This window comes from Lynx canadensis, chromosome C2 (genome assembly GCF_007474595.2).
Source record: "Lynx canadensis isolate LIC74 chromosome C2, mLynCan4.pri.v2, whole genome shotgun sequence".
NCBI classification, from domain to species: domain Eukaryota; kingdom Metazoa; phylum Chordata; class Mammalia; order Carnivora; family Felidae; genus Lynx; species Lynx canadensis.
In genome coordinates, this window is record NC_044311.2 from 125,886,209 (window position 1) to 125,906,215 (window position 20,007).

The window sequence follows — 20,007 nt, forward strand, 5'->3', positions numbered from 1 at the left end:
TTTCTTCCTCTGAGAGTATTTATGATCTAGCTGCAAACGCTTTTTAGAATTCAAAAAATGACTCTTGAATAATGAAATACCAAGGGACATATTAAAGTATCTTCAAAAAGATACGTCTTTCTCTGTGCCTCTAGATCATAAGTTCTATACACCAGTCCATTCAAAATTATATTCAATCCATATTCTCCAAACTTCAGTATTATATTTCATCTCTAGATGTCTTGGCATTGAAATAAGTGCACTATATTATGACATTTAGCAAGTGAATCATCATTATGTATTTTTATAATCTAGTGTAATTTTTAAGATTTGGCTTCCCAGTTAGGAAGAAAATAAAATTCTTAGGTGTTGGTTAATTTTTAAATTTGTTTTCAGTTTTATTAAGATATAATTGAAATATAACATTGTATTAGTTTAATGTGTCCAATGTAGTGATTTGATACCATATACATTTGTATGTATTATGAAATTATTACCCAAAAAGACTAGTTAACATCTATCTATATACATATAGTTGTTTTTTTCCTTGTGATGAGAACTTTTAAGACCTACTCTCTTGGAAACTTCCAATTATACAGTAGAGTATTGTTAACTTTAGTCACCATGCTACATATCTCTAGAAATTATTTTCCATATAACTGCATCTTGGCTATTTTAAAACATTTTTAGCCAATTGGCATTAAGACAATGAGCATAATACAAGGTATCCAGATAGTTCAATATGTCCATAGGAGAGTCTATAGATAAAAGTAAATTATTATATAATTGGGCCTGAAATTTATATTTTATAAAATCTGTATTTCTAAGAAAATATTTTATATTACTAGAAAATGAATTCTTTTTGTTATTAATTTCTAGTAACATAGTGCAAGGGTAAAGGTTGAGAAACCAATTTTATAGAGATCATAATAATAATGAATTACTTAGTATTTTCTCCCATCTATGTTAGGAAAATGCATAGTTTAGTTTCTCCTAATAATCATAACTTAATTATATCATGTGTTTGTCCTACTTCTTCTCTTATTATCCTTGATAAATAAATAAAATTGATACCAAACAGGTTTCTTTTAATACATAAAGTGAGACCTTTTGTTGTGTTTAGGAAAACAAATCAGTAAAAGCATAATAGTTCACTATATAGATCTGAAATAATGATAATTTTAAAATTAGAAATGGTTGCATCAAATAGACCCTTTTGTAATCTTGGTCTCAAAAACCTAGTAACTAAGGTGTTAAACATTTCCTCTCTGCTGTTGGAACTATACACTATTGCATAGTATACGCCCTCAATCTTCACTTGTCAAGATAAGGATAATCAATCTCAATTCCCCATAAAATGTAATTTCCATTAGAGACAAGCAATAAACACTACCAATTTCTTGGTAGCATTGGACTTCTACAAAATAATCCCCTTTAAAAGAGAGCAGGGAAAAATACTTTATTTTACCACTGAGATACTGGTATGTAGAAACAGAAAAGTCAATTCATCTTCTTATCTTACTGAGATGCCTATAATTAATGTTTTTTTTTAGATTTTTTTTTTTCTTTTTAAAGGCCAAAATAGAAGTCAGTGCAACTGATTGTTGCTGAGAGAAAAGGGCAGCAAGCAACATCCACAAAGAAGAAACGATTTCATGTGAAAACTGCATTGCATATAATCTGGCATGCATCCCAACATCCCCAAACAAGGGTAAAGCTGTCTATGAATTCAAAACCTGGTCATTAATATCTTCTTATGTAAAACACTTTGTGTGGAATAAAACTTATAGGCTCCATCGTTAGGAAGCTTATTTTTGACTAGGGTGTAGAAAACACTACAAATCAGGGTGACGTATTTTTCTTTATTCCAGAACACCCAACAAACAAGATGTACTCAGATGCTGCTAAACATAGTCAAATTGATATGTACAAATACTCACTGTGTTTACTACTGGTGACTTTTCCAGAATACGTAAGTTTGGATATCACTTCCTTTTGACAATCTTTGGGAAGTTCTGCATTCTTTTCAGGATAAATGGCCAAAGACGTTATAGAATGAGGTTTACTTAAACATTCTTTCAGTTTTAACACAATTCTAATTCCAGTGACCTCTTCCCCTTTATTTTAGATCTGCAGACATGTTACTCCCCATTATCACTCTATCTCCTTTCTCTAACCCTGGTATTTCTCCTTATTAACTTGTACGTATCCTTCAGTACTCATCTCAAATGTGTTCTCCTCCTGATTGATTTTTCTTCCAAAATTTCTCCATTGCATGCTTTATATTGTGCCATGTAGTATTTTGGGGATCTGTATGTTGAAAATCAATCCTATTATCTTGTGAACCCCTTGATAACAAGGTTGTATTTTAATCATGATCATACTACCCAATGTTTACATGATACTTTGCATATTTGATTGCAATACATTTATGCTTACTGAATGAAACATAGAAAAACTTCGTAGAAATGCCAAGAAAAGACATTAACAACAAATAGAATTAAGACATTGTGTCAGCTATTGATGTTGCTATTATCTGAGATTTTAAAAAATAATGATTTATCACATGGGTTATTTGCTGTGTTTTGATTTTGATTTCTACCCATTTGTTCCAGTGTTCTCATTTAAACAATTTTTTAATGTTTATTTATTTTTGAGAGGGAGAGAGAGATGGAGCACAAGCAGGAGAGGAGGAGAGAGAGCAGGAAATACAGAATCCGAGGCAAGCTGCAGTCTCCAAACTGTCTGCACAGAGCCCGACACGGGGCTCCAATTCACGAACTATGAGATCATGACCTGGGCCAAAGTCAGAGGCTCAACTGACTCAGCCATCCAGACACCCCTAGTGTTTTCATTTAAAAGGAATTACATTGTTGGGGCGCCTGGATGATTCAGTCAGTTAAGCATCTGACTCGTGATTTTGGCTCAGGTCATGATTTCACGATTGGGGAGATCGAGTCCCACTTTGAGCTCTATGCTGACAGTGCAGAGACTGCTTGGGATTCTCTCTCTCTCTCTTTCCCTCCCTCCCTCTGTCTCAAAATAAATAGGCTTTTAAAATATTTTTTTTAAATTAATTTCATTGTTATCAAAATAGTACCACTTTTTTAAAACATTTTAATTTTAAATTTTTTTTTTTAATTTTTTTTTTCAACGTTTATTTATTTTTGGGACAGAGAGAGACAGAGCATGAACGGGGGAGGGGCAGAGAGAGAGGGAGACACAGAATCGGAAACAGGCTCCAGGCTCCGAGCCATCAGCCCAGAGCCCGACACGGGGCTCGACCTCACGGACCGCGAGATCGTGACCTGGCTGAAGTCAGACGCTTAACCGACTGCGCCACCCAGGCGCCCCAAAACATTTTAATTTTAAAATGAATTGATACCAACACATGGATGAACATATCTCTCTTAATAGAATAAATATACATTATATAAATATTATATGCAGCTATAAGTTTCCAATTATTTTTTGTATTAATCCGGTATTCACCACCAGCATTGCAAGGAGCCAACAAAAAGCAAGATTATTTATCATAAACCAATTGGTATTGATATTATAGAAATGGTCAAAAGCAAATGGTCTCAGATTCATGAAGTAGAATATACAACAAATGCTGAGAAAAAATTAAATACAGTTGCTGAGTTCCCATGGAGCAGCATGCACAGTTTATTACATCTTACAGTATTCTAATGAAAGGACACATCCTTTAGTGTCTTAAACCTGGTATCTTTTTCAATCTTTTCTTTTTTTTTAATTAATGTTTATTTATTTTTGAGAGAGAGAGAGATAGTGAGCAGGGGAAGGCAGAGAGAGAGGGAGACACAGAATCTGAAGCAGGCTCCAGTCTCTGAGCTGTCAACACAGAGCAGGATGCGGGGCTCGAACTCATGAGCTATGTGGTCATGACCTGAACCAAAGTCGGACACTTAACCGACTAATCCACCCAGGTGCCCCAATCTTTTCTATTCCTAAAACAGTATCTTGTAAACAGTAGGTCCTCAAATAGTGTTAATAATACGAATCAAAATTCTAGTTTATCAGCAGCATCATATACAAAATATTGCAAAAAGTCAATTGAATTATGGCAATAATAATAATAATAAATAATAATATATTCATTTTATAAGAGGGAACTCAGATATCAAAAACCTAAAGACTAAGCTCACCCCAACAGGTTGCATGATTCAACATTTATAAATACTTTTCAAACTCATTAAACTTTCCCAAGTTGATTGAAGAAAGTTTATTCTGAAAACTCTTCTACATTAAGTTATTCTTAAAGCTTTTACATGTACATAACTTTGATCACTTCTAGTGATTTTCTTAATAATTAAGAATGTCATTTCCCAATTTGTAATATCAAATTATGATCCAAAAAGCATTTTTAAAGGAAAGGAATAATTTTTAAAAAGATCACCAAAATTAAATTTCACTATTTCACATCTAAAACAATATCCTTTGGGCACCATTTGAATAGTTTTATAATAATTTATCATTTTAATAACTGATTTACTAATACAATTCCTATCAGAAGTAGGAAATGTAATTTATTTATTTTTTTATAAAGTTTGTTTGTTTGTTTATTTATTTATTTATTTATTTATTTATTTATGTAAAGAGGGGAAAAAAAAAGTGTGAGCAGGGTAGGAGCAGAGAGTGAGAGAGAGAGAATCTGAAGCAGGCTCCACACTCAGTGCAGAACCTGGTGTGGGACTTGATGTCATGACCTCGAGATCATGACTTGAGCTGATACCAAGAGTTGGATACTCAATCAACTGAGCCACCCAGGTGCCCATGAAATGCAATTTAGTGGATTATTCTTGAGATTGCCATGACAAATAAAAAAATTAAACAACACACACATAATAAACACATATATTTTAATATAGTTCTATAGTTGTATAATATTTATACTAATATATAGTAGGATCATACATGCACAGATAACAGGTGTGTGTGTGAGAGAGAGCGAGAAAGAGAGAAAGAGAGAGAGAGATGCCATACAACCAGCTTTCACATCACTAAAATATAAAGCTGAAGAGTGTCTCTTCCCTATAAAGTGTAAAAATATGTTAAGGAATATTTTTTAAATGTCCACCTTCCCAAGTTTTTCAATGCAGGATTTTTGTTTTAGATGTTTTAGTAATGTAAGAATTCTGTAAATCTACGAAACATATTGTACTTTAAATATAACTTAGAAAACAGAGGCGCCTGGGTGGCTCAGTGTGTTGAGCATCCGACTTCGGCTCTGGTCATAATCTCATGGTGCGTGGGTTCGAGTCCCACACTGGGCTCACTGTTATCAGCTTGTCAATGCAGAGCCTGTTTCAGATCCTCTGTTCCCCCTCTCTCTCTCTCTGCCCCTCCCCTGCTTGCGCTTTCCCCAAAATAAATAAATGAATAAACAAGTAAATAATTTAGGGGAAAAAAAGAAAAAGGGGGGACGAACTACAGACATAAGTTCCTTCTACAATTTAAAAAGTCTGGGGGCGCCTGGGTGGCGCAGTCGGTTAAGCGTCCGACTTCAGCCAGGTCACGATCTCGCGGTCCGTGAGTTCGAGCCCCGCGTCGGGCTCTGGGCTGATGGCTCAGAGCCTGGAGCCTGTTTCCAATTCTGTGTCTCCCTCTCTCTCTGCCCCTCCCCCATTCATGCTCTGTCTCTCTCTGTCCCAAAAATAAATAAACGTTGAAAAAAAAAATTTAAAAAGTCATATGCACACGTAATGTACAGCACGGTGACCTATGATTAACAATGCTATCTTAACAGATAGAGCCCACCCAACTTTCTATTCCATCTTCTAGGTCTAGCATGCTCAGGATCCACTCATGTATATGCTTCTCAGTTTCCAAATGGTACACAGGAACAAATTCTTTCATTCCATGTGATGTGCAGACTCTCATCTCCCAAGTTAACTAGTGACTCTCCCCTGGGTTTTATTGGAATGTGACTCTAGTTTTGCCTACAGGCAATGAGGTATGATATGGGTAGATCATTCAAGAAGGCTAGTATCCTCACAAAAAGAAAGGGAGGAGGGGGGTGCCTTGGTGGCTCAGTCAGTTAAGCATCTGACTTCAGCTCAGCTCATGATCTCACAGTTTGTGAGTTTGAGTCCCACATTGGGCTCTGTGCTGACAGTGTGGAGCCTGGAGACCAGTTTGAATTCTGTGTCCCCTCCCCCAGTTCTGTGTCCCCCTCCCCCAGTTCTGTCTCTCTCTCAAAAATAAATAAACATTAATTTAAAAAAAAAAACACTTAGAAAATAAAAACAGTTACAAAACTCCTTACTATTAAAATACAGGTCTGGCTTATTTTCTACATTAGAACAAGCACTCTTTGTTTAGCTAAGAGAGGGACTCATATTTAGAAATTCTTACTAGGCTTTCAGGAAATAAGTTTTTCAGTATCATGGCTTATGATCTGTGGCATTTCCTTCAGGAAAGCTTATTCTTATAACACAACAAAACCATCTTAAAGATAACTTTATGTATTAAAGTTAACACTTCTTCAAAGAACCATAAAGTGCAGAAAATGGGAAAAAATAAAGATGTTCTTTTGGAGGTAATATTGAGTGCTCATGACAAGTGATTTAAGTATATCTTGCTAATCATTAAATGTCACCAAGACTGTTCTAAGATAGTTCAATTATACATTACCAAATATCTCTATAGTTTCCTATGTTTTTCTCTTCTACATAATCAAGTGATTACATACTTTAAGCTTCCACAATGGGGTGCCTGGGTGGCTCAGTTGGTTAAGTATCTGACTTTGGTTCAGGTCACAATCTTGCGATTTGTGAGTTCAAGACCCACATTGGGCTCTGTGCTAACAGCTCAGTCTGGAGCCTGCTGAGGATTCTGTGTCTCCCTCTTTCTCTATCCCTCTCCTGCTCATGCTCTCTCTCACGTGCTCTCTCTCTCTCTCTCAAAAATAAACATTAAAAAATAAAAAGATTCCACAAGACAAATTTTTAGTTCACTAAAAAGATACTAAACCAAAAGTAAAACATTGTTTAGGGGAATTTCTCAAATCAGTTTAGCAGCTGTTGTATATATTACTGACAATATAATGTCTTTTTCTAGTTACTGAGTCTCTTCCTCCTTCCCTCCATTCTTCCATCCCTCCCTTTCTCTCTCTTTTTCTATCAAACTTCCACTTGAAGGAAATTTATTTTCAATGAAATCCAAATATAAATATGGAATGTCTTTCCCATAATATTATTTCTTTGTGTGAACTTAAAATCTGCTCACTACACTTCTGAAATTCACCCCAGTCATGGCTCCCACTTTCAACACTTTATAATCTTGCACTAGGTCAAATATGATATTTTCTAAAGAACTCATACTACTATTAATTAACTATCTTCACTGTCAGGCTTTATCATCTCTTTTTCATTGTCATTCATCATCATCATCATCATCATCATCATCATCAATCAACCACCATTCTTTTAGTGCCTACCATGCTTCAAGCCCTGCACTCAATGATTCACATGTGGCATAAATGCTACTTTATTCAATTCACAAAACAAGTCAAAGAAGCAAGTAATATGATTTGAATTCTGCTGATAGGGAAAATGAGTATCAAAAAGATTTAATCTGATTTATTAATCCCCAAATTAAATGATAGGTTAATATTTGAATATGTATTTGTATGTCTTCAAAGTTGATATTTCCCCACTATTCCCTTCTGAAGAAACCACTTGGAAGGTCCATCAAAAAGATGTTCTTTGAGGGCACCCGGGTGGGTCAGTTGGTAAAACATCTGACTTGATATCAGCTCAGGTCTTGATCTCAGGGCTGTGAGTTCAAGCCAAATGTTTCTACACTGGGCATGAAAACTACTTAAAAAAAAAAAGTCCTTTAAAGGCTTTTTAATCAATTATGTTTATTAATTTAAACATTGTACTTCTGTCAATGACTAACACGTAACCCAAATACTTCCTGATACTTTCAAAAGAAAAAATAAGAGAATTTACTTACTCTAGATTCCCAGTGCATTATCATCCTTACATATGTTCTAACCTTTGATAAAATATCAACTTGTAATTATTTTTTTCTGGCACTCCTGATGTTTCTGCAGGACAAGAACATCAGAGTGTGTAAATGTGAACCAGCAGAGAATTGTCTAAAATATACTCTTGAGTGCTGGAATGACTCTTCCTCTATTGAAAAGGCCCTGGCTAGGGGAGCCTGTGTGGCTCAGTTCATTGGGTTTCAGACTCTTGCTTTTGGCTCTGGTCATGGTCTCACCATTTGTGGGATGACAGTTCATTGAATCAAGCCCCACATGGGGCTCTGTGCTTGCAGCACGGGGCCTGTTTAGGATTCTCTCTCTCCCTCTCTCTCCACACCTCCCCTTCTCATGCTTTCTCTCTCAAAATAAGGAAATAAGCTTTAAAAAAAAAGAAAGAAAAGGAAGAAGGAAAAAAAAAAAAAGAAAAAAGAAAAGTCCCTGCCTGGCTTTGGGCCCCTCCGGACTTTATCTATGGGGCTGTGTTGATCAACCCACTTTGATTAAGTCTTTGTAGACAATCTGGGAAGCATTGGAAAGCTGTACACACACATTTAATTATATTCCCCAGCACTTGCCTAGCTCACATATAGATAACTGAGTAGATTTTGAATATTTCAAAGCATGACCAGATGTTTTTTATCTTTCTTTGCTTCCCTTCCCTTCCTCTTTTCTTTCCTTTTCTTTTTTTTCTCTTTCTTTCTTTCTTTCTTTCTTTCTTTCTTTCTTTCTTTCTTTCTTTCTTTCTTTCATTTTAAAGTCACTTTCTTTAGCCATTATATCCTCCCCTCTAACCAAGCTTGATGTATAATAATTACAAGACTTGGTACCCAGCAGTTATTTATTGATGGACTAATTGAATTCAACATAAGTAGCAGTAGAGATGAGCTAAAGGTTATACATTGGTCCACTTTACAATGGACCAGTTTGATGTGTGTTAATCAATAAGCCAAATTTGGTTTTGAATTAAGTGTCCTAGTTCAACCCATTAAGAAACTTAAATCAGATGTTGTACATTGTCCAGCAGTATGGTCTAATAATTAATTACTGAATGTGAAGAAATGAATAAAAAACTGAATGATTTGAAACTTTCTCATTAAACAATATATTTAATTTTCACTCTACTTGCAACATATATAGGCACTGTGCTGGTTTTGAAAGTAGATATCCTTGTCTGTATTCCAGCCATCAATATTATATATTTTGTTTCAGTAACCATTGAGACAGAAAAAGGAAAGTGCATATATTTGCCTTAAAAATAAGAGAAAAAGGAAAAGATGCTGCAGATAGGGCATAATAAAAAAAGAATACGCAAAACATGTAAGTAAAAGTAAGAAACTTAGCTTCTCAGGAAAAACTGTATAAGGAAATAAAATCAAAGTGCCAGATAAGTATCAACAGAAAGGGTTTAGCCATCTGATATATTTCTAATTTGATAGTTGAGTGTTCAATACTCTTTCGTAGGAGAGTAACATAAAGAAGACAATGTCTGTATAAAAGTTTCGTTCCCAAAATAAACAGAAGAGGAGTGAAAGTGAGAAAAGATTGAGAGTAGTGTCGTTGTCAGTGCTTCATAGAGATCCATGTGCTGGTGCTGTTGAGATTCTGACATAGACTTGACTACAGAAAATGAAAGACATGAGCAACCCAAAGCTAGTTTAGCAGCATTGTCAAACTTAATTTGTTTTCACTCCTTTTTTCATATATTTTTGTTTCCTTTTCTAACATAGTAACTTTTCTTTAGGTAGAGTAAAATTGCATGAAGAATGAATAATATATTACTTCTCATCACACATATACATTCAAAGGCTGTACTTACATAGGATTTCTTTTTCATAAATTATTTAGAGGATAAAAATTTTTGTGCCATTACATAAGGTTTAAGTCTTGCATTCAGATGGTCAAAGTGTTTAAGAAAGTTAAAAGTCTTCATTCTCTGTCTCTATTTCAAATAACTATGGCACTTTAGAAATCCTGTCTTCTCTATTTCCTAAGGGTTTTGCTCACATGATAGATCAATAGAGCTATCTTTAGAAATTTTATCAATGTATGAAGCGATTATGATGAAAATTCCCTGGTGTTGATAAGGTGCCAACAAAACTGTCAATGAACTACAGATACAAAGAGATAATAGTGATGGCAAATAAAAGCACAAAAAACTGTTATAACAATAAAATCTATAATTTATGTTCAGTCTCAGAATATATGGATCAGTGATGAATGCTGCTGGCCATACCAAAATGAATACAGTTATCCTGAAGAACCCAATTCATATCTCCAAATGAGAAAAATCCTCTGTCTGAAATAGTATGTCTGAAGCAGTCAAGAACTTACAACATAGGCTAAACTGTATGGTATGTGGGACTGGGAAGTATTCATGTTTCCTTCCTCAGGATAACCTTGCTTGTCTTCTAAGAAGGCTCTCATACATTGATGTCAGATGATAGTGTTAGTTCTACAAACACTGCCAATTCATTTAAAAAGAGGATTAAGTTCTTGATTCACAGGGGCAATTTACAAAATTATATGTAAATATAAGTTGAATATGTAGAAGGCTGTTCTCTAGGAATTAAAATAAAATGAATTAAAAGTATCACCATTTTTTTAAATTTGAGTATACTTTATTTTTTTATTTTATTTATTTTTTTTAAATGTGTGTTCATCAATATGTTTGAAATTTATTTCAGTGTTTGAAATTTATTGTCAAATTGGTTTCCATACAACACCCAGTGCTCATCCCAACACCCACCCTCCCCTCCTCAATACCCATCACCCACCTATAAACCCTCAGATTGTTCTCAGTTTTTAAGAGTCTCCTGTGGTTTGGCTCCCTCCCTCTCTAACTTTTTTTTTCCTTTCCCTCCCCCATGGTCTTCTGGTAAGTTTCTCAGGATCCACATAAGAATGAAAACATATGGTATCTGTCTTTGTCTGTATGACTTATTTCACTTAGCATAACACTCTCCTGTTCCATCCATGTTGCTACAAAAGGCCATATTTCATTCTTTCTCATTTCCACGTAGTATTCCATTGTGTATATAAACCACAATTTCTTTATCCATTCATCAATTGATGGACATTTAGGCTCTTTCCATAATTTGGCTATTGTTGAAAGTGCTGCTATAAACATCAGGGTACAAGTAACCCTATGTACTTGAACTGCAGTCTAATGCTGCCTAATATTAGTTAGAATATAGTAAGCAATAGGAAAAAAAATATTTTTTGATCTTGAAAACAACTGTGTATGTGTGTGTGTGTGTGTGTGTGTGTGTGTGTGTGCACGCGTGCGCGTGCTCATGTATATATATACTTATAGCAATGGCCTGGATAAAATGACTAGCCACATTCGCATATCTGGTTGCCATGACGCAAGAGTCAAGGCTCCATTTTTCAGTGATACATATCCCTCTGGCTTGCCTTGTGATCATTTCCCCGTCCTACTGAGTCCATCTGCCACCTCTATTTTTCTTTGTCTTCCTTCCTTCCTTCTTTCCTTCCTTCCTTCCTCTCCCTTTCTCTCTGTCTCTGGATGAGAAGGTAGGTAGATAAGTGGGTAGGTAGATTGTTAGATAGATAGCTGGATAGACAGACAGAGGATATCCATGAATATCCATGAATATGGGAATGGAGCAGAGGGGAGATTTCTCCTTTCTGCTCAAACATGAACACATGAAAAGCGATCTATTTCACTGAAGCTCTTCTAAAAGCAGAGAGATTCTCTAGCTTACAGCTAACAATACATTTTTTGGGGAGAAGGGAATGGGGTCTTCAGAATTCAGTTAGGGAAGAACAAACACAGACTAGGAAGAGAAGAAATATGGCTACAATCTGAAATTCTTGACTTCTTTCTGCTTTGAACAAACTTTCCTGCTTAGAAGGTAACTACACTAGCCCTGCATGGATGCCACAGGCTTTCATAAGTGATTGCTTTAGGTTTTGATAGAAATCTGGGTTACATTTATGTAACCATAGTCTTGTTATTTTAGGGTGATATCTCATAACATGAGACTCATACAAGCTCCTACAATTTCACCTTAAATGTTTGCTCCATGGAATGGAGCAAATGTTTGCTCCTTCTGTTCCTGGTAGGATGACAACATTGCCTAAAACAATGAATTGTTTGCTAATAATTTTTTCCCACTCCCTCTCTACCTTTAAAAAACTTTCCTTCTCAGGGCTCCTGGGTGGCTCACTCAGTTAAGTGACAGACTCTTGATTTCAGCACAGGTCATTATTTCATAGTTTCATGAGTTTGAGCCCTGTGTTGGGTTCTGTGCTTACAGAATGGACCCTGCTTGGGATTCTCTCTCACCCTCTCTCTCTGCCCCCTCCCTCACTTGTGCTGTCTCTGTCTCGAAAGAAAGAAAGAAAGAAAGAAAGAAAGAAAGAAAGAAAGAAAGAACTTAAAAAAATAAAAAAGAAAAACCCTTTCCTTCCCTGTAGCTCTTTGCAGATCCCCTTTACATGCTAGATGGGATGATCCATGAATTGATTAATAAAGCCAATTAGATCTTTAAAAGTTACTTGATTGAATTTTTGTTATTTAACAGTATATATAAATTTAATACAGTAGATAGCTTGAAATCCTTTTCAGAGAATTGAATACCCCAAATCAATTTATTAGCCCAAGTCTATTCTTTCATTCATTTATGTATCCACTCATTCATTCATTCATTTACACATTCCTTCTATAAACACATGTTGATTGCCTGTTATTTTCATTAGTTACTATACATGCAATAAATAGGCCACCTTTTTCATTAAGAAGCTGACAGTTTGCAATGTAGTCAGAGATGCAAGTAAATAATTATATATCATATATTGTGTTAGAATAGAAATACAACTGAAGACTGTAGGAGTGTGTATCTGGAAGAAATAGTATTATACCAGTTCACGTTATGAACACTGGGTATCTACATTTGGGGATAAGATATAGAGAGCTCATCAAAGCAGCAACACCAAGCCAATATTTATTGAAAAAAATGATCATATAATCACACATTTTCCTAGTCCATAAGCTGCCTCCTACTTGTAGGCAAACAGTTAATTTAAATTAATGTTGATCTTTCTTTAAGGATAAATGATTTGTGGGAGTATACATGTGTACATATGGGAGTATATGATGCTGTATACCACTGGCAACTATCTATATCAGGAGGAAAATATCACTGGTGTTAGTTACATGAACATAGTTTCAAAACATATCTATTTAAATTTAAAATGTTCTTATGAAATGGATTTTCTTTCACGTGTGTGTGTGTGTGTGTGTGTGTGTGTGTGTGTGTGTCTATCAGTAATATGGAGAACTTGGGCTGTCCTAAGACACCTTCAAACATGAATATTGTCTGGTTGGAGATATGCCCTCTATTTTTCACACATTCTTCGGGAGTTGCAGCATGGAATGAGCCCTTCTGTTCCAACCTACTGGAAGTTAAATCTATATATCTGGGTGGTGCTAGGAGGTCATGGATCATTTCCAGAACCCAGATCTTCAGCCTTAAGCAAGACCTCAAAAAATTTTTTTTTCTACTGAATAATTATGCTAAGAAACATGCTGCTTCATTAGAGTGCAAAGCAGTCAGTATGAAACAAACAAAAAGTTTAAAAATGATTCTAGGTATTTAAAATAAACCCTTATATAAAATCACCATTCTATCTTTTAGCCTCTGTGTAATAACACACTGAACATGATAAAAACTCCAGAAGCACATACATAGGAGAAGCTATTTTTCTATGATTATTTTTCACAATGTTTTCTAAGATTACTTTTCCCAATATTATACATCCATTTAGGGAGCACATAACTGGGTTACACTATTGCAAATATTCATAGGAAGAAAGAGTTTCAAGATTCAGATTTTTTAAATAATTGTTAATTATCATACCAAGCATGTAATTAGGTCCTGCCATTATGCTAAGTGTTGGATATAAAGAGACTGAGGGAGCTCTCAGATCATTTGGGGATGCTGATAATAAAACACACAATGAAAATATGGGATCCTGGGAAATTTTTGAGAGTTTTTAAGCAATAAAAATGTTCAGATTTGAGTATTACAAAGAACTCTGGCATGCAGATACGTAGGTGAAATAATATGAACATAAGACGAAAAGGAAAAACTAAAGCGTAGGAAGATAACACTGTCCCATAAAAGAAAACCACAGAGAAGCTGGAGGCAGCTTAACAGGTGGACAACTCAGTCAGGGTTCCCTGGCCTGAGGCAACAGTAGAGATACTGCCAGGCTATCAAGGCCTGAATTCCCCGCTGGAGTGTCTGCTTACTCGAACTGGGGCAGAGTGTGATGCAGCCACTTGGGTCTCCTTTCTGTACACTCAGTATGAGGAGGAAGAGAGAGAATGCAAGACAGGGAGACCAACAAAGAACCCCAGGGAATATTAGTTATTGATCAGAGTCCTGAATTTACCCGATATACAACACTGTTCCTCTTGCCTTGCTATGCACATCCTCACCACATCCTTCTTCAAGCCACGGCTAGGGTTCGTGTTCGTCCAGACAGCTAAACTCACAAAGCTAACAGCTACAGCTATCACCTCTCAAAGAAGGAAGAAATGCTTAAGTTGAAATAGAGTGTCATTTTGTGAACACAAAGAGAAGTAAAGAAGGCAAGACAAACAGTAGCTACACCACCAGATTTTCCAGAGAAGCAGAAATCTATTCTTTGCCTTTAAGAATAGAAACATGAATGTGGTATCTATTCCGGGGCACCCTGCCACAGGGTTACTTTGGGCTGCTTTGGACACCCCACCCAAGGCCTTGTGCACACTCCTCCATCTTTGGATTCTGATAGCTGCCCCCTCCTGACAACTTCTGGCCCACAGTGGGAGCAGTCTGAAGGAAATGGACTCTTTTTTTCCCTACCCTAAACTCATCCATCTGTAAAATTCTCATTCTTTTACTAAATTCTCAAATGACTCAAAAGCTTGTGCCAGATACCTAATGGATGTATGGGAGCATATGACTCCAGGACCCTCGTGTAAGCTTTACTAAGAGTAATTCCATTCTCCTCGGCTTACATATCGGGTTTGTGAGGGGTTCAATCCTAGGTTTAATAAGTGAGTAGTATGTAGTATGTTATAGAGCAGACCTCAGTTAGCAGTCACATATAAATCCTAATATTTTCTTTAATGTATATACATGTGAGTAAACTACATAATAATCTACTTGAGTCCAGGGACTAAATTTTACTCATAGTTAGTACAATGGAGCTCAGATATTTGTTCTGTGAATGTATCAAAGAATGGATCAAACAGGAGCGCCTGGGTGATTCAGTACAATGAGCGTCAGACTTGGGCTTAGGGCATGATCTCCCAGTCCATGGGTTCAAGCCCGGAGTTGGGCTCTGAGCTGTCAGCACAGAGCCTGGAGCCTGCTTTAGATTGTGTCTCCCTCTTTCTCTGCCCCTCCCCCACTCATTCTCTCTCGCACGCTCTCTCTCTCTCTCTCTCTCTCAAAAATAAATGAATATTAAAAAAAAAAAAAGAATGGATGAAACAATTGATAGATTTCCTAAAAGTTAGTTTGTCCAAGGCAAATGATTTTCTAAAGGGCAAAAGTGCCCTGTCTGTTTCTCAAGGATAAAAGAATGCAAAAAAAGAATTTACTGATTATCCATTTCCACTAAAATTTTAAGTTTGCATCCTGTGGGTGTTGTTCCACTTAAATAAAATTTCTGTATCTCAATGTCTAGGGGAAACGACTAGTTGTGTTTTTTTGTTTGTTTGTTTCTTTTCCCTTTGCCCTACCTTATTTGTTAAGCCAAGACCACACCTCTGGGAGAGAACAATCAACCTATTTTGGAATCAGAATTTGCATTGACTGTAATGAATATTCTGATCAAGCCCCAAATTGAGGTCTGAATGAGGGCACCATACTGAGGCTTCTCTATTTCACTGCTCAATTGCATTGTTATAGATGCCCTTTACATAACATAAAACATCAAGTCTGGTTAAGGAGCACTTTAATCAGAACAATATTTCATTAAAAAGGAAAAAAAGATAATTACCTGGGAGAGAAAATACCATGATCAGGAAGGTGGTTTTCCCATGGTGAGGCTTATCCATGCACTTTGCATTTGCAGTGTAATTTCCCCAATTATGGGAAACTCAACTGTAGGATACATAATAGTGGGAGACTGTTGGTACTTTCCCCTGATAGTTTTGGTTCACAAATGTCACAGTCTATAATTTGCTGCCAGGTATTTGTAAGTTAGGTTTGGCCCTGTTTTTGCATGTAGACATTTTCAGTGCAGTAACTTTGCATTGTTACTATGCTGTGCTAATTATGACAACATTTTCTCTCCTTCCAAGATTCTTTTGTTTTGTTTTTTTATGTTTATTTATTTTTGAGAGAGACAGAGCACGACCGGGAGAAGGGCAGAGAGAGACACAGAATCTGAGGCAGGCTTCAGGCTCTGAGCTGTCAGCACAGAGTCCTGTGTGGAGCTCAAACCCACGAACTGTGAGATTGTGACCTGGACCAAAATTGGATGCTTAACCGACTGAGCCACCCAGGTGCCCCTTTCCTTCCAAGATTGTAGTCATTCTGTGTGATTTATACTTATGTTTATGTCTATCTCTTGTGTTTGATTTTTGTCTTGGCAGGATTTATCCTTTTCTCCAGTGTTTAAAATCTTTTAAAAGGCTTCCTTCCTGCTTTGTGAGGTGGCAAAATCACCCCCAAAAATCTGGCCCTGCATTTTAAACTGCACTCAACACTATTCTCAACACTATTCTCAACACTATTCCTACCTTTGCCACTTTACTGCTGAATTTTTTTCAAGTTTTCATCTTGCTTAGTGTGGTCCTTGACCAGCAACTTCAGCATCACCTAGCATTGTGGGAGTGTGCTAAGAATGCAGCATCCGAAATCTTGCCATTTGCAACCACATGGATGGAACTGGAGGGTATTATGCTAAATGAAATAAGTCCATCAGGGAAAAACAGATATCATAAGATTTCAGTCATATGTCAAATTTGAGAAACTTAACAGAAGACCATAGGGTAAGGGAAGGAAAAAAAGTTACAGAGAGGGAGACAAACCATAAAGAGACTCTTAAATACAAAGAACAAAGTGAGAGTTGACCAGAGCATGGTGTTGGGGGTGGTGGGAGAAGTGGGTGATGAGCATTGGGGAGGGCACTTGTTGAGATGAGAATTGAGTATTGTATGTAAGTGATGAATCATAGGTATCCACTCCTGAAGCCAAGATTATACTGTATGTTAGCTAACTTGGCAATAAATCAAAAAACAAAAAAAATGCAGCATGTTAGGCCTCACCTTTGCAAAATCTACCTAAATCAGAATCAGCAGTTTAACATTCCCAATTGATCTTATTTGCAATCAAGTTTGAGGGGAAATAATAGGAAAAAAAAACCAACAAACCACTAATACAAAAATATCTTCCCAATGTAATGATTGCAGTAAATGTTTTTGTGTCTATGGACAAAAATCTACTTAATTATTTTTTTAAGTTTATTTATTTATTTTGGGGGGTAGAGAGGCAGAGTAAGAGAAAGACAGAGAATCCCAGGCAGACTCCACACTGTTAGCACATAGCCTGAAGCGAGGCTTGAACCCACGAACTGTCATGGCCTGAACCAAAACCAGGAGTCAGACACTTAACAAACTAAGCCACCCAGGCACCCCGTCCTTAATTACTTTTTCAAAATAACTCTGTCCTCAATTTCTTTTCACTCTTCTATCCTTATTAAATCATGTTTAAATAATTTTTACTAAAATTTATATTCTACATTTCCTAGACTGTTAGCTCCTTGAGGGGGTTGACAAAGGACTTTATAACTCACAAAGCACCATGCAGAGAGTTAACTATAAAAAAAATCCTGAAGTGAGATAAATTGCCGGTTGCCCTTAGGAGTCTGAAGAAATTGCAGAAAACCTATTGCATTTAAATAACTGTCTGCCTGTAATCCACCTCAGTAATAGAATGGAGATTTTCAGGGAGAGGCAGAGGGAAAAGGAGCCTGTTTTTGATAAGAGGAGATGATTCTCATAGGGTAGAAATCTATCATGAGCACTTTTCTGCTCCCTGCTTTGGTTTCTGCTAAAATAAATTGGTAGCAGGAAACTCAGACACAGGAAATTGAAGAAGCAATGCTATCATAATCACTTTGATTGGGGATGACAGAGGCACAAAAATAGCAGGACTGTGAACAGTAAATGAAGCTAGGGAGACGGGAATAGATGCCACAGCACTGGAGCAAAGCGTTAAGTATCCCAGGATGACTTATTAAAGAACATATGTATCAAAGCTGGATTGGGACAAGTTGGTTATAATGTTAGAATCACAAGGGTATTAAGTCATAATATTTTGAGGTTTTTAAAAAATCATTTTATGATTAACTAACCCATATTTATTGTTAGAGGTGTCAGGAATAATTTTCGTTTCAATTAAAGAAAAAGTTTTGTGCACAGTTTTTGTCTAACATCTGATTAAGAAAAGTAGGTGGTTCAGGGGCACTAGGGTGGCTTGGTTGGTTAAACATCTGACTCTTAGTTTCCTCTCAGGTCATGATCTCATGGTTCATGGGATTGAGTCTCACGTCTGGCTCTGTGCTGACAGCACGGAGCCTGCTTGGGATTTTCTTTCCCTCTCCCTGCCCCTTCCCTCCCTGTGCTCTCTATCTCCCAAAATAAATAGATAAACATAAAAAAAAAAAAAAAAAGGAAAAGGAAAAGCAGGTGATTTAAACCTGTGAGTTTAGTTTGTGCATTTTTTAATGTTTGTTTGTTCATTTGTTTATTTATTTTTAGATAGATAAAGAGTGAGAGAAAGAAACAGAGGGGCAGGTGCAGAGAGAGAGGGAGAGAGACATCCCAAGCAGGCTCCATGCTGTCAGTGCAGAGCCTGATGTGGGGCTCAATCTCACTAACCCAAACTCACTAACCCATGAGATCATGACCTGAGTTGAAATCAAGAGTTGGATGCCTAATTGACGCAGCACCCAGGTGCCTGGGTTTGTGCATTTTAAACACATTGCTGTAACTATCTTTTTTTTAGAATGTTTAAAAATCTTTATATATACATATATATGTGTGTGTGTGTATATATACATATTTTTTTAATTTTTTAAGGTGTATTTATTTTTGAGATAAAGAGAGAGAGTGGAAATGGGATAGGGGCAGAGAGAGAGGGAGACACAGAATCTGAAGGAGGCTCCAGGCTCTGAGCTGTCAGCACAGAACCTGATGCAGGCTCAAACTCACAAACCCTGAGATCATGACCTGAGCCGAAGTCAGATCCTTAATCGACTGAGCCACCCAGGCACTCCTAAATCTTTTTATATATTAAATGGCAATAATTTTCTTCACAGTTTTCCCTCCTCAGCTTGAACCACTACAGTGACAACAGTAATTTCGTATTTATAAAGGTATCTGCTAAGCCAATTGAAATAATTCATTATATATAACTAAATATATTCTGTAATATATGTATAAATATATTCTTATAATATTTGAAGAATATAAGATGCATTTGTTATATACTTAGCATATTTTATTTGAAAAGAAAAGAAAAAAAACTCCAGAGATTCACAGTGATTAAAAACGAGTACACAAATTTTCAGACATAGTAGGTGGGACTAGTTCAAATATATCTTACAATTTCCTCTCGAACTATCTTAGATAACATATTGCTCTTTTGTACACAGGATATGTAAGGATTCCCTGTTCTAAATGATGATGAAAGAAACCTTGAACTAGAAAGGGTAAGCAATTTTAGTTGCAAAAAATTAATGATGCAAAACATGACTGCTAGTGGTATAGGGTTTGAATTTGCTAACCAATATTTTAAAGGGATTTTCTGTTTTTTTGCTATTGTGATCTGTGGAGTACTTTTCCTTCCTTTACTTGACTTCATTAGTCTTCCAATATATAATTAGTGTCTTTTCTTTCATTGGGCTCCTCAGCAGCTGCAAAGTGTAGGGTTTCTAATGCAAATGCCATGGAGGCTCTTGGAAGGCATGTGAGGCCTCCAGAC

At 36.3% G+C, this 20,007-nt stretch overlaps 1 non-coding gene across 1 annotated transcript; it reads left to right on the plus strand.

Moving 5' to 3' along the window:
• The first annotated feature begins 16,007 nt into the window (after positions 1-16,007).
• On the plus strand, positions 16,008-16,163 carry LOC115524394. Its single transcript, XR_003972096.1, has one exon. It is a non-coding gene; the product is annotated as a U1 spliceosomal RNA (small nuclear RNA).
• The last annotated feature ends 3,844 nt before the right edge of the window (positions 16,164-20,007 follow it).